The 15,951-nt window shown below is 44.6% G+C and overlaps 1 long non-coding RNA gene across 1 annotated transcript; it reads left to right on the forward strand.

Annotated features, from left to right (window-relative positions):
- Positions 1–3,170: 3,170 nt before the first annotated feature.
- Positions 3,171–6,341, forward strand: LOC131014120 (uncharacterized). The gene is made up of 3 exons (XR_009098064.1): positions 3,171–3,492; positions 5,445–5,508; positions 6,050–6,341. It is a non-coding gene; the product is annotated as an uncharacterized LOC131014120 (long non-coding RNA).
- Positions 6,342–15,951: the final 9,610 nt, after the last annotated feature.

Raw genomic sequence — 15,951 nt, forward strand, 5'->3', positions numbered from 1 at the left:
AAGCGTCGTACAGAATGACCCCCACAGAGTTGCAAGAGTTAAAGCTGCAACTACAAGAACTTCTAGATATGGGTTTCTTTTCGACCCAGTGTTTCACCATGGGGAGCACCAGTTCTTTTTGTTAAAAAGAAGAATGGAAACTTGAGGCTGTGTATCGATTATCGAGAGCTGAATAAAGTAACGTTGAAGAATCAATATCCGTTACCCCGGATCGATGATCTGTTCGATCAACTACGAAGAGCAAGCACCTTTTTACAGATTGACTTGAGGATGGGATACTATCAGCTGAAAATACGATCGGAAGATATTTCCGAAGACGGCATCGCGTATGCAATATGGCATTACTATAAACTCAAAGATGTTTGGAAGAAATGCCTTTCGGTTTGACAAATGCACCAACTGTGTTCATGAATCACATGAACCGCATTTTTCGCGAATACCTAGACAAGTTCGTGATAGTCTTTATAGACGATATCCTGATTTACTCGAAGAGTAAACAAGAACGCAAAGAGCGTATGATGATCGTGTTAGAAAGATTACGAGCTGAAAAGCTTTAAGCGAGGTTAGCAAATGAAAGTTCTGGCCTGAAGAAGTCAATTTCCTCGGCCATATTGTTTCTGCGAGAGGAATTGAAGTAGACCCAGCAAAAGTTCAAGCGGTACAGGAGCGGAGATCGCCAACCGCACCGCACGAGATTCACAGTTTTCTGAGATTAGCAGGATACTATCGACGTTTTATTGAGGGCTTTTCAAAAATCGCTAAGCCATTGACGCACCTGCTGAAGAAAGAAGTCAAGTTCGTTTGAACGAACAAATGCGAGCGAAGTTTTTAGAGTTAAAGAAGAGACTTACTATTACCCCAGCTTAGCTGTTCCGAAAGCGGATAGAGAGTATGCAGTTATACTGATGCGAGAGGGAAAAGTTATAGCGTATGCTTCGCGACAACAGAGACCACACGAGATGAGTTATCTAACGCATGATTTAGAATTAGCAGCCGTAGTGCTTGCTTTGAAGATCTGGAGACACCGTCTCTACATAGCACTGTGTGAGATATACACCGATCATAAAAGTCTCAAATAATTCTTGAGCAAAAAGATCTGAAAATACGACAAAGAAGATGGCTAGAGTTGATGAAGGATTACGATTATGGAATAAATTATCACCCTGGAAAAGCTAACGTTGTAACCGACGCGTTAAGCAGAAAGAATCAGGGAGAGTTAGGATTTCTCCTTACTCGAGAAGTGAACCTAATCAGGGAATTCGAGAAGATGAATTAGGAGGTAGTAATACCACCACAAACGACAGAAATAATAATTTCTGCACTGAACGTTATACCTGACCTACGATCGAGAATAGTCACAGCATAGAGAGAGGATGAGAAGATGGAAAGGTTGCGAATAAAGATTCGAACCGAGAGAATAGAGAATTATCAAAAGGAGGCAGATAATGCCATTTTATTTAAGGAAAGAGACTGAGTGTGCCTGATAAGAAAAGCTGAAGAATGAATCATGAGCAAAGCTCATGATACCCCTTACACCGCACCTGCGAAAAGTATAAAGATATGCCAAGACTGAAACGACGCTTTGATAGGAGAATAAGAAGCGAGAGAGGGCATCTTTCGTAGAAAGATGTTTGACGTGTTAACACGTGAAGGCGCCACTTTGGCAACCTTATACAATTATACCTATTAGAGACTTCCACAATAGAAGTGAGACCACTTAGCCATGAATTATGGCATCGATTAGCAAAATCGAGAAAAGAAAACTCAACAATTGAGTAATTGTGAATAGATTCTTTTGATGATAGAAACGATGACTATGTGAGTTTTTCCCTATCTCGGGGAGCATGTTATTTTCGAGTTAACAAGAACTCAAACCAAGATATATAGGATCGTATGATGTATTAGAGTAAGTAGGCCATGTAGCCTATAAATTAGCGTTGCCTCTGAGCTTCGCGAACGTCCATGACGTTTTCCATGTTTCTCAATTGAGAAAGTTCGTGTTTGATCCAAAACACGTCATCTATCAAGAAGAAGTGTCCCTGGAACCAGTTTTGAGCTACGAAGAGATAGACCTGATGCTATGCTGGACTGGAAGATCCAATAATTGAGGGACGAATCGATTCCTTTGATGAAAATCCAATGGAGATATTATAGTCAAGAAGAATCAACATGGGAAGTTGAAGAGAAGATGAAAGAGAAGTACCCAGAGCTTTTTCCCGAAGAAGAATAACTCAAATTTCGGGACGAAATTTTTTTTAAGGGGGGTAGGATGTAACACCCCGTACTTTTCCTCATGTTGTGAGATAGTGTCTTAACACTATTGAGAGTACTGAGATGTCGAAATACGAGACTACTTTTTTTTTATGAGCAGATAAGACAGATTGTCTTTTAAATAGAGATACGAGTGAATAAACCGATGATGGAATTAGAGTGATGAGATTTGAGAAATGAGTTGAGATAGAGATGCTGATTGAATTGAGCTGAGATTTTATTTTATTTCCAACTACCGGGAATAGAGTTACCGGATACTGAATTATTAGAGATTGACTGTCCTATTAAGAAAAATAGGAATAATGAGTTGGAAATAGAGTCGAGGAAGAAAGAGTGAGAAACCTTGATAAATAGAGTCGGTCAGAGAGACGTCTAGCTTATTTGAGTCTGCCGACTGTTTTGATGTGATGTTATGTGAATTTACGTGACTGAATGATTATGTGATTTTGTGACGTGTGTCAATATGACCATATTATTATGATTTTTATTTGAAACCTTAGCACTTGGGAATTTTTATTAAGTTTCCAAAGAAAGTGCGGTTTATTTTTACCGAGAAATCGAACGATGCCGGTTTATGGAAATTTTTCCAAGCATAATTTTTTTTTAAAATTATTTTTCCTATGATGAGGAATATTATAATTGAGTGAGTGCACTAATATTAGTGCTATAATTATTTTATTTTGGTCACATGAATAATTATACTATGGTACTTTATAAATGAGTAATATTTCCATAGTTTTTGTGATTATTATTTAATCACCCTTCTCACACTTTATTTTAATTTCCCTACCATATGATTAAATGCCTCAAATTGCTAAGTGTAGAGATTGAGAGAGTAGAGATTGAGAGTGTATTATTGAGAGTGTAGAGATTAGAGTGAGAGAGATCATGCATTAATTGCCAAATATTCCCTAAGATATCAAAATCTCCTTTAAAGATTCACAAATCTTTACAAGATTGGCAAAATCCTCACAAATCTTGCAAGATAATTCTCTCTCTCCCTCCACCCATTTTCGAGCTCTCTCTCTCTCCCTTCTCTCTCATATTTCCTCCATTGTCAACCATTGGAGAGAACTTCGAAGCTTCACCAAAATATGCCAAACACATAAATCACCAACAAAATCCCACATAAACACATCCTATCAACTTGAATTCAAGAGAATCCTTGAAGATTGGCTTCAAGACTAGAGAGAGAAAATTTGATATTTGGTGTAAACTTGGGTAAGTGATCTCTATATTCATAGATATAATTTGTGTGAGTTTGTATATGAGTATTCTTGAAAGATTGAAGCAAGAAAATCACCCCCTTTCTTTTCCTCAAATTTTCGAAAAATAGGTGTTCTACACTTCAAAATTTTTTTCTTTTTCTTTCCTTGATTTGAGGTGAGAAAAATGATCTATGTGATGTTTGGTGATGATTGATGTGTGTTTTGAAAAGCTATGCTTTGAGATTCAAACTTTGATATAGTTTAGTTTACCCAAAATTGGGAATTTTTGAGTTGATGATTAAAGTGATGAATTGATGATGAAGAGGAGTTCATGAGATGTATATGATGATGATTGATGGAGTAAATTGAGTATATGATGTCAAATGATGATTTTGATATGAGTTAGTTTACTAAAATTAGGGCTATGTGTATCTATGCTCTAATTTGTAAATGGATGGAGTATATGTGAGTTTAAATGACTAAAATTGATAGATATATGATGAGATTAAAGATCCATGTGAGTTTATAAAATTTCAACGAGTTTAGTTTGGTAAAAATTAGGACTTTCTTGTCTATGTGTCTATTAAGTGATTTAGCTTAAGATATATGTTTTTGAGCATGATATTAGTGTTTTAATATGTTTGATTAAGTCTAATGTAAGCTAAGTAAAATTTGGACTTAGTTTAGTTTGAAGGAGTTTTTGAGTTCTCATATGATGTGGGGTTAACGAATGATAAAATGAGGTCAAATTGATTTATGATCATTTTGTGAAGTTGTCATGTTTTTGTTGAGAGTTTATGTGAATATATGAGTTTTTATTAAAGTTTGGTTGGTATGATTATAGGGGATTGATGTGTATAAAATGAGTTATATGAAGTATGAGGTCATTTTGAATGATTGAGTGTTTTTAAGCATGAAATTGAGAAGAGGATTTACTTGATACGTTGTAGAAACGTTTTCCTTGAGATTTGAGTTAAGATGTAAAAGAGGAGAGTTAATTTGAGTATGATGAGTATTTTAAATGTTTTTGAATGTTTTTGAGTGTTATATGTGTTTAAAATGAGCTTTGATTGGTTTTCTTTGAAGGAATGTTGAATTGAGCATTTAAGAGTTTGAGATGAGTTTTTGGTGATTTTTCGTAGGCTACTGACCTACTGTGATCGACGGGTTTTCGATGTTTAATGGCTTCGAAAATTTTACAGCATGTCCCTACATGCGTCTTGAGCATACCGGTAAAATGTCAAGTCATTTGGACTTGATTTACTATTTTTATAAAATGCAAAACCAAATCTGCACATTTCTACCGGGAATTTCAGAGAACAGGGGACAAAGTCATTCATTTCAGTAGCTTCCTGTATGATCTAGCTTTCCAAAGTTTTATGGTATCAACCTTACTGTATGGGCTAGATATCCACCAAATTTGAGCTCAGTTTGACAACGTTTACTATTTTTCAAAAATCAATGTTTCCGATTGCTCAAAACTGGCGAATATGGTAGACCGTGGTAAAAACGCCATATCTCCCAAACCACTTGGAGTTTCTGACTCTACTTTTTTTTAAATGAAACTAGACTCAAATACCTTTCTTTTGGTATGAGTCTGGAGTCCAGGAGATGTCGGAGTCAGAACGTGTTAAATTTTGAAGTTGAGTCAGTGGGAAAACAGGACATGATTTGTTGATGTTTGATTGTATTTTCTTATGTGCCTTATGTGTTTATGTTGCCTAAGTGTTTTAATGAGATTAGACGAGTCTTATATGAGAGATAAATCGAGACTTAGAACCATGATTTTCTTGAAACCTATCCTTGGACTTAAGGATTTGAATTGAGTGAAGAAGTTTATGTAGAGTTGATTAAGAGATAGAATATAAGATAGAGCATGAGTTAAGGCATGAGTTTTTGTCGTTGAGTTCTAATCGAGATTCTTTTTATGACATGAACCTTCGATGATGACGATGATCCCTGAAGACACGAGCAGAGCAGGGAAGTAAGTAACTCCGCTTTGACGGGAGTTTTTGAGTAAGGTCTTCAGGTGGGCAATATTTTGAGTATACATATATTATCCGAGCTTTCTAAAATGATTTGATGATATAATGATGTTATGAGCTTATCAAATAAATTGAGATAAATGATGTTTGAGAATTGTTTGACTTGCCAATTTTTGATGTTGAGCTTGTATGTTACCCTCTACTGATGAGATGAGACGAATTCGGGTCCTGGGCAGTTGATAGCTACCCTGCCAGGGCTAGTGTACACAGAGGTGACTGTGAGCCGTCTTCGGGTCGGCCAGTCACGGTGCTTGAGAAGGAGGCCTACTTCTCAGTACCTTTGATGATGATGAGTTGTAGATGTGGTACATACATGATGAGTACTTTGATAGCGCTATCGTTTCTTATGATATCATGATTATGAAAACTGCATGCACAGATTCATTTACGCTAACTTTATTTCTGTGTATTGCTGAGATGTGGCAAGCTTCAAACTTATAGCTCTAAGAGCGCCTTTCTTGTTTTTCGGCGTTTGCCCACTGAGTATTATATACTCACACCCTGCATGTATTTCTAAATGTGCAGACTAAGCGAGGAGCGAGATTGGTCTGGTGCTGGCGGGGAAACGTTGGAGGATGTATTTACTTTATCGTATTTCCATTTTGACGATAAAGTCTTGATGATTGATATACTTTAATTTTCTTTTGAAGTTGAGCAATGTACTCACGGTTATATGTCTTCATACATATAATCGGTTCGCCTTTTGCTGCGATACTCTGCATATTATGATTCCTTACGAAAAATGAGCGATACCCGTTTTGTTTTTGTTCGTGAAATTCCTGATAATTAAAAAGTTATAACGACATTGACGATTTTACCCTTGGGTTCATTTATAACGATTTCTTTAACACCTTTTGATGCGAGCTTCCGCTTGATGTTCGACCTATTCTTCTTATCTTTTATTCTTTTAAAAATAGTCGTATCGATACTCGTACCCCACTATCACTAGTGTCGGGAATCGGGCTGCGACACCCGCCCTGTGCCCAAGGCACATATAAACACTACTATGCTTGCGCCGAACGGGCTTCGTGCGCGCGCATGTGGCACAAGATACAAGACACTGGGTGAACGACACCTGTAGGGCCGCATGTGTGAGTCACAATCGTTACCGCACGGCCTCGAATGTATGCTTTCCCCGTCGCTCGGCTTGCTACAAGTGCCGCTCGCATGTCACCCGACACCCAATTGACTTTCTGCGTGTTCAAGGCACATTATGGCCACAAGACATCACGTGTGTTAGACTCCCAATGGTTGACGTGCTACACCGGCGAGACACACGCGCGTGAATCACTTAAATGTCTCGTATTCTATTTAAGTGAATTCAAGTACTAAATATCTTGAATCATTAACGAGCATCACGACTGTGAAGACACGCTATGGCAGACAGTCCTTGGTCGTGCTAGACACCAAGCACCCAACAGGCCTCGCTTGAGCTCTAGTCACGCTGCATGCTGGGGCCTAGCACGCGCACACATAATATAGACCCCGAATTACAAAGCAAACTACCCGATGACCGACACTCGATAGGCCCCGTGTGCACTAGATTTTTGATGTATGTAATGCTTTGCACGAGACCTGATATTTGCTATGTCGTTGGCATGGTTGCAAAGATATCAGTCAAACCCTGGACCAGGATACTGAACTGCGGTAAAGCATATTCTCAAGTACCTAAAAAAGACTCGAGATTATAGGCTAGTTTACCAATCAGACAGTCTAACTCCTTTGGGTTACACCGATTTGGATTTCCAGGCTGACTGGGATGAGAAGAGATCTACCTCTGGCTATGTGTTTACCTTGGGAGGTGGAGTCGTATCATGGCGGAGTGCGAAGCAGAAGTGCATTGCAGACTCCACCATGGAAGCTGAGTATGTAGCTACTTCTGAAGCTGCTAAAGAGGCTGTATGGTTCCGGAACTACCTCTTGGATCTAGGAGTGGTACCTAATTTGCCTAAGAGAATCATAATTTATTGTGATAACTCGAGTGCAGTGGCAAATTCTAAGGAACCCAGGACCCACAAGGCGACCAAACACACAGAGAGAAAGTACCACATCATACGAGAAATCGTAAACAAAGGAGATGTGCTGGTTGAGAATATCAATACTTTGGAGAACTTAGCTGACCCTTTCACGAAGAGCTTGCCGCAAAAGGCCTACGAGAAGCATGCTCGAGGGATGGGATTGCGGTTGATGCCACCCACTTAGGAAAAACTTTCAGTATAAGTGGGAGAAGTGATAGTGTTGTAATAGCTAGTATTTAGACACATTGTATACTAAAAGTTTGCTTTAGTATAAGTGGGAGATTGTTGGATTTGTATACTGTAAAGCAAGAACGTTTTATGCTTGTATACAATGTTTCCTGTTACCACTATCTAATCTCCTATCTGATTGTGTTCATGATTGCACATGTATGTCCCTTATCTCTTTATAAGTAGATTATATGGTGTGTTGTAGATCACAGAAGATCATATAATTGGAATAACCTTAAGAGATATAAAATGATCACAGCCGAGATGACTTCAGGACGAGTCATTGGTTTAGGCTGCGGTATAGATGGAAGTAGTTTGTCTTGACTACTTGTCTATACTCGTACGTCATAACGTATTGATAGGACCACAGTGAGATGTATTCTTCTGTCTGACTTAAGTGAAGAATCAAGATCTCGGTGACTTAATAGAATCTTAATACTAATAAGATTTCAAATATATATGTTGATTCGTATATCACTTTGACTTACTATGGGTGAGAGTTATATAGTAACTTGAGTACTCTGTATCTTGGGTGATAGCGGTCAATTTAATATTCCTTCAATTGGTATCAGAGCCCAGGATTATTTTCTTGGCTCTATTATTAATTTATGTACGACACCTACTGCTTGAAAGGTCACGTGTGAAGACTACTAACCTCGTGCCCGATGGCCTCCTGCATGCATATGGCACCCGATACCTCAAAACGGGGGTTCGAGACCCGATAGGCCTCGCGTGCAGGTCACACCCGTTACCGCACAGGATTCGCCTGTGCCCTGGCCCCAGCCTTGATCCTTCGACAGGCCTTGCTCGCATGCTACCTCGCGTGCGGGTCACACCCGATTGACCACCCGCTTTCGCAAGGCGTACAACGGCCTATAGAAATCACGTGTGCCACACTTGCGTGTGCGTGCCTGAGACATCCGACATCCTACGCGACTCTCGCACGCGCCTAACGCACATGGCGCCCTCCCCCTGCACCGCGGGCGTCCGACGGGGCTTGCGCGAGCCTAACGCACAAGGCTCCTGACGGGCATCGCGCGCGCTCCTATGGCACATTCCGCCCGCCCTGTGCCCAAGGCACATATCTTGTGTGAACACCACTAGGCTTGCACCGAACGGGCTTCATGCGCGCGCATGTGGTACAAGATACATGACACTGGGTGAACGACACCTGACGGGCTGCACGTATGAGCCAAAACCGTTACCGCACGGCCTCGTGTGTAGGCTTTGCCCGTTGCCCGGCCTACTACAACTGCCGCTCGCATGTCACCCGACACCCAATTGACTTTCTGTGTGTTCAAGGCACACTATGGCCAAAAGACATTACGTGTGTTAGACTCACACCGGCTGACGTGCTACGCCGGTGAGACACACGCGTGTGAATCACCCAAATATCTCGTTTTCTATTGACGTGAATTGAAGTACTAAATATCTTCAATCATTAATGAGCCTCACGCCCGCGAAGACACGCTACGGTAGACAGTCCCTTGTGGTGCTAGACACTAAGCACCCAACAGGCTCGCTTGGGCTCTAGTCACGCTGCATGCTGGGGCCTAGTACGCGCACACATAATATAGACCCCGAATTACAAAGCAAAATACCCGATGATCGACACTCGATAGGCCCCGTGTGTACTAGATTTCTGATGGTCGATCGGCTGCGCGAGTGCTAACGACACCAACCGTCGAACAGACATCGCACGCCCGAAAACAAGCATCAACAGCTCTAGACACCTAGCACCAAACGGGTATCGCGTGCGTGCACGACACATCACATATGGCACCCGATACCTCACATCCGGGGTCCGACACCCGACAGGCCTAGCGCGCGGGTCACACCCGTTACTGCACGGGACTTGCCAGCGCCCTGGCCCTAGCCTCCAACCTCCGACGGGTCTTGCTCGCCTGTTACCCGAAACACGATTGACCACCCGCGTGTGCAAGGCGTAGTATGGCCTATAGAAATCACGCGTGCCCCACTCGCGTGTGCGTGCCTGAAGCATCCGACATCGAACGGGTCTCTCGCACGTGCCTAAAGCACATGGCGCCTGCCCCCTACACCGTGGGCGTCCAACGGGGCTTGCGCGAGCCTAACACACACAACTCCTGAAGGGCATCGCGCGCGCGCCTATTTCACATTTAGCCCGCCCTGTGCCCAAGGCACATATCTCGTGTAAACACTACTAGGCTTGCGCCGAACGGGCTTCATGCACGCGCATGTGTTACAAGATACATGACATTGGGTGACCGACACCTGACGGGCCGCACGTGTGAGTCACAACCGTTACCGCACGGCCTCGTGTGTATGCTTTGCCCGTTTCCCGGCCTACTACAAGTGCCGCTCGCATGTCACCCGACACCCAATTGAATTTCTGCGTGTTCAAGGCACACTACGGCCAAAAGTCATCTCGTGTGTTAGATTCCCAACGGTTGATGTGCTACGCCGGCGAGACACACGCGCGTGAATCACCCAAGTATCTCGTATTTTATTTCAATGAATTGACATACTAAATATCTTGAATCATTAACGAGCCTTACGGCTTATCTTGAATCATTAACGAGCCTTACGGCTGCGAAGACACGCTATGGTAGACAGCCCTTAGTCGTGCTAGACACCAAGCACCCAACAGGCCTCGCTTGGGCTCTAGTCACGCTGCATGCTGGGGCCTAGTACGCGCACACATAATATAGACCCCGAATTACAAAGCAAAATACCCGATGATCGACACTCGATAGGCCCCGTGTGTACTAGATTTCTGATGCTCGATCGGCTGCGCGAGTGCTAACGACACCAACCGTCGAACAGACATCGCACGCCCGAAAACAAGCATCAACAGCTCTAGACACCTAGCACCAAACGGGTATCGCGTGCGTGCACGACACATCACATATGGCACCCGATACCTCACACCCGGGGTCCGACACCCGACAGGCCTAGCGCGCGGGTCACACCCGTTACCGCACGGGACTCGCCAGCGCCCTGGCCCTAGCCTCCAACCTCCGACGGGTCTTGCTCGCCTGTTACCCGAAACACGATTGACCACCCGCGTGTGCAAGGCGTAGTATGGCCTATAGAAATCACGCGTGCCCCACTCGCGTGTGCGTGCCTGAAGCATCCGACATCGAACGGGTCTCTCGCACGTGCCTAAAGCACATGGCGCCTGCCCCCTACACCGTGGGCGTCCAACGGGGCTTGCGCGAGCCTAACACACACAACTCCTGAAGGGCATCGCGCGCGCGCCTATTTCACATTTAGCCCGCCCTGTGCCCAAGGCACATATCTCGTGTAAACACTACTAGGCTTGCGCCGAACGGGCTTCATGCACGCGCATGTGTTACAAGATACATGACATTGGGTGACCGACACCTGACGGGCCGCACGTGTGAGTCACAACCGTTACCGCACGGCCTCGTGTGTATGCTTTGCCCGTTTCCCGGCCTACTACAAGTGCCGCTCGCATGTCACCCGACACCCAATTGAATTTCTGCGTGTTCAAGGCACACTACGGCCAAAAGTCATCTCGTGTGTTAGATTCCCAACGGTTGGCGTGCTACGCCGGCGAGACACACGCGCGTGAATCACCCAAATATCTCGTATTTTATTTCAATGAATTGACATACTGAATATCTTGAATCATTAACGAGCCTTACGGCTTATCTTGAATCATTAACGAGCCTTACGGCTGCGAAGACACGCTATGGTAGACAGCCCTTAGTCGTGCTAGACACCAAGCACCCAACAGGCCTCGCTTGAGCTCTAGTCACGCTGCATGCTGGGGCCTAGCACGCGCACACATAATATAGACCCCGAATTACAAAGCAAACTACCCGATGACAGACACTCGATAGGCCCCGTGTGCGCAAGATTTCTGATGCCCGATCGGCTGTGCGGGTGCTGACGACACCAACCATCGAACAGACATCGCACGCCTGAAAACAAGCATCAACCGCCCTAGCCACCTAGCACCAAACGGGTATCGCGGGCGTGCACGACACCTACCGCTTGAAAGGTCATGTGTGAAGACTACTAACCTCATGCCCGATGGCCTCCTTCGCGCATATGGCCCCTAATACCGTACACCGGGGATCCGAAACCCGACAGGCCTCGCGTGCGGGTCAAACCCGTTACCGCACGGGACTCGCCTGCGCCATGTCCCCAAGCCTTCGTCCTTCGACGGATCTTGCTCGCATGTTACCCGACAACCAATTGACCACCCGCCTGCGCAAGGCGTACTATAGCTTATTAAAATCACGTGTGCGTGCCTAAGGCACATGCCGCCCGCCCCCTGCTCCGCGTGCATCCGACGGGGCATGCGCGTGCCTAAGGCACACGGCTCCTTACAGCCCCGCGCGCGCCTAAGGCACATGTGGTCCGCCCCTTGCACCGCGGGTGTCCGACAAGGCTTGCGCGAGCCTAAGGCATACGGCTCCTGACGGGCATCGCACGGGCGCCCATGGCACATTCCGCTCGCCCTGTGCCCAAGGTACATATCTCGTGTGATCACAACTATGCTTGCACCGAACGGGCTTCGTGCGCGCGCATGTGGCACAAGATACAAGACACTGGGTGAACGACACCCGACGGGCCGCATGTGTGAGTCACAATCGTTACCGCACGGCCTCGAATGTATGATTTCCCCGTCGCTCGGCTTGCTACAAGTGCCGCTCGCATGTCACCCGACACCCAATTGACTTTCTGCGTGTTCAAGGCACATTATGGCCACAAGACATCACGTGTGTTAGACTCCCAACGGTTGACGTGCTACACCGGCGAGACACACGCGCGTGAATCACTTAAATGTCTCGTATTCTATTTAAGTGAATTCAAGTACTAAATATCTTGAATCATTAACGAGCATCACGACTGTGAAGACACGCTATGGCAGACAGTCCTCAGTCGTGCTAGACACCAAGCACCCAACAGGCCTCGCTTGGGCTCTAGTCACGCTGCATGCTGGGGCCTAGTACGCGCACACATAATATAGACCCCGAATTACAAAGAAAAATACCCGATGATCGACACTCGATAGGCCCCGTGTGTACTAGATTTCTGATGCTCGATCGGCTGCGCGAGTGCTAACGACACCAACCGTCGAACAAACATCGCACGCCCGAAAACAAGCATCAACAGCTCTAGACACCTAGCACCAAACGGGTATCGCGTGCGTGCACGACACATCACATATGGCACCCGATACCTCACATCCGGGGTCCGACACCCGACAGGCCTAGCGCGCGGGTCACACCCGTTACCGCACGGGACTCGCCAGCGCCCTGGCCCTAGCCTCCAACCTCCGACGGGTCTTGCTCGCCTGTTACCCGAAACACGATTGACCACTGGCACACACCCGTCGTGCGGTGTGGACAAAATACCTGTGTAAGCCCAGTACGGACAATACACGCTCCTACTTCTCACGGCAAGGACTTAGTCTTAGCGGTAAGCGTAGGGTCGAATCCCACAGGGAGTGAGGAACCACTTTGTTCTCCAACGACAAACTGAGGTGTCACAATTCTCAATCTGTATACTCTGCACAAGAAATAACAAAATCAATGATAACAAAGGGGTGAGGTTATTCGGTTAGGTCATAACTGTTGTTAACATTCGTTTCGGTCACAGGCACACTGATGATCCGTCTATGATCCATGCAATTCCGAGGCGTGGCCCAAAGACATCGGGGCGTTTCACGGGATTACACTTCACATATAGGATGGTTGATCTCATTGTGGTCACTTGGTCCGAAGGTCACACGATCCCCGGTCACAAGGCAGTGCTTCACTCCTCCTTAGATAGTAGTCATACCCGTTACTCACCAAGTATGACCCTCACCAACCTTCTCTCCCGAGGTCCCCAACTCCGCACTAGGGTGACACATGCCTCCTGGACTCAACTATTTCCGGCCTTGTCGACCGACCAGTCATAGACATGCTACGGCGCCGAGATTGCTTTCCTCGTTTGATAACCATGGCTTTATGCCTCGTCACAGTTGATGGATATTCTCTAGAGAAGCCCAAGACTGAGGGAGGACATTGTATCCCATCAATCCTTTCCCCACCTTCCGGATCTACAACGTCTTTTGTTGACGTTGCTCAGCCACTCGGTCTTTGGTATACCGGTTGTTGTTCCTTGGTACACCCTGGCCTTTGCTTGACACGGACAGCGTTTTACCGAACGAGGGTCTCCCGCTAGGTCCTCTACTGCCCATGATATCGAACAGATCCTTCCGGAACCACGAGACTCAACCGAAAGAACAAATGCCTCACGAATGTTTACATGTTAACAACAATTATTTCCTCCCCTCAAACCTCACCTAAAGGACTACTCACGCATAATAAAATTCATAGATGCGAAAAGAAGTAAACACATGATTGAACGAAATGAAATACTGAAATAGATAAAGTAATACCTAGGCTTCAAACCTTCGAACTTGTTCAAAAGTAACAACACGACGGAATTAAAGTACGGAAATGTAAAGTGTTTTTGATGCCACACGCGGCGAATAAAAGCAATAACTGATGAAAAGTAAAATGTTCGGGGGTGCCAAGAACTTCTTCACGTTGCACAACATTAGCCTTTTATACTGCCGAATGGTAGAGGCCTAACCCTAGCTGCGCCGGTTCCAAATCTTCGCCGGGATCTTCTTTCCTTAATTAGCTCGATCTTTGATTGATCCTGATTGAAGATGGCGTCCAGCTGCAAGCTTAGTCAACCTTTCCCATCCCTTCGGTCCTTCTAGTCTCTTCTTCAACCTTCCGCTTGTTCCATGAGATCTCCGAGATTGACCTTCCTTTTATGGCTCTGGCTGCCTGCTTCTTCCGGTAACGATCAGATCGACTGCTCTTATCGGTGTGGCTCATACCAGGTGGTTGCTCCAGGTTCCCATGCCCCAAGTTGAATTGGAGAGGTACTTGTTGGCCGAAGCTTTATGCTGGTAAACATGATGTAGCAATCTGGGCTTGGTAAGGCCCATACTGACCGCATTTCTTCCGTTTCCGCTCCACTGATCTTCCTTCCTCCACAACTTTGTTTTCCCCCTGGACAGACCTGAACTGACACAAATAAAGAGAAAAACAGGGCCAAATGGCCCAAAAGTCGAAGACGCATCACACCTACACACTTAAAGCATACTTGTCCTCAAGTATGTAGGTGGATTCACAGAAGACACGGACGAAAAGGTTGAAAGAAAAGAAATAAAACTAAGAGACACAAAACTTGCATAGATTTCAGGATCAGATCATACCAACATGCATCATTCAGTTCAGTCAAACCACAAAACCAGAGTAATGATCATGCATAAAGTGTGATGGTAGTCTCTCTTCTCGCTCAAGCACCGGGTTAAGTGTTTACACTCATAATTTGCTGTGCTAGTTCCTCTAAGAGTTTGATTAAAGACTACAAGTTAAGCACACTAGTATGACTCATCAAAGGGTCTTTGTTGGGTTGTAATGGGGCATACGGGGCTAAGGTGAGGTAAATATGGTTCAGTGGCTAATTTCAGTATCACCCTTACTCAGTATACTCATTCAGTACAGCTATAACCAACCCTCTATTCCCCTGTTTTCAATGGGGTCCATCTTTTCTTTGATTCTTTCGTGGGCAAACGTTTTCATTCACCAAATATGTATAATAATTTTTTTTTTTTTGTGCCCAGATTTTCTTTCTTTTCTCCTGTTCCTTATTTACCATTTCATGTACTTCAACAATTCTTTCTCCTAGATATAGCATCAACAAAGCTCAAGAGAGAATTAATTCGGCTCAAAATGGCATTCAAGGGGTTATTTTCTCATCAAACAACAAAGAAGAATCTGGGGCCCTAAGTCAAAGAATCATGCCCAAATCATACAAGTCATGTACTAGCAAAAATGAGTCCTCAAACAAAGTCAAGATTTCCTAGTCACAGCAAATTCTCTCATAGACATGCATTCTTTTCAATTTGGCCTTGATCTCACCGGTGGGGTATTTTCAGTATCCTCACAACTACCATCATGCATTTCATACTCAATCCACCAATCATACCAAGACAGAAATCAGCATGCACAATCTTTCACCATCAACCAATGCAAGTAGACTCGACCCAAGAACAGATAAAACAGACGCTAAAACAAGAAAAAGCAAAAGATAAAATAAAATCCTAATCTACGAGTTCAGGGGAAAGTACTTAGTCATTTTGGTCGGAGGATCTCA

Source organism: Salvia miltiorrhiza, chromosome 3 (genome assembly GCF_028751815.1).
Source record: "Salvia miltiorrhiza cultivar Shanhuang (shh) chromosome 3, IMPLAD_Smil_shh, whole genome shotgun sequence".
NCBI classification, from domain to species: domain Eukaryota; kingdom Viridiplantae; phylum Streptophyta; class Magnoliopsida; order Lamiales; family Lamiaceae; genus Salvia; species Salvia miltiorrhiza.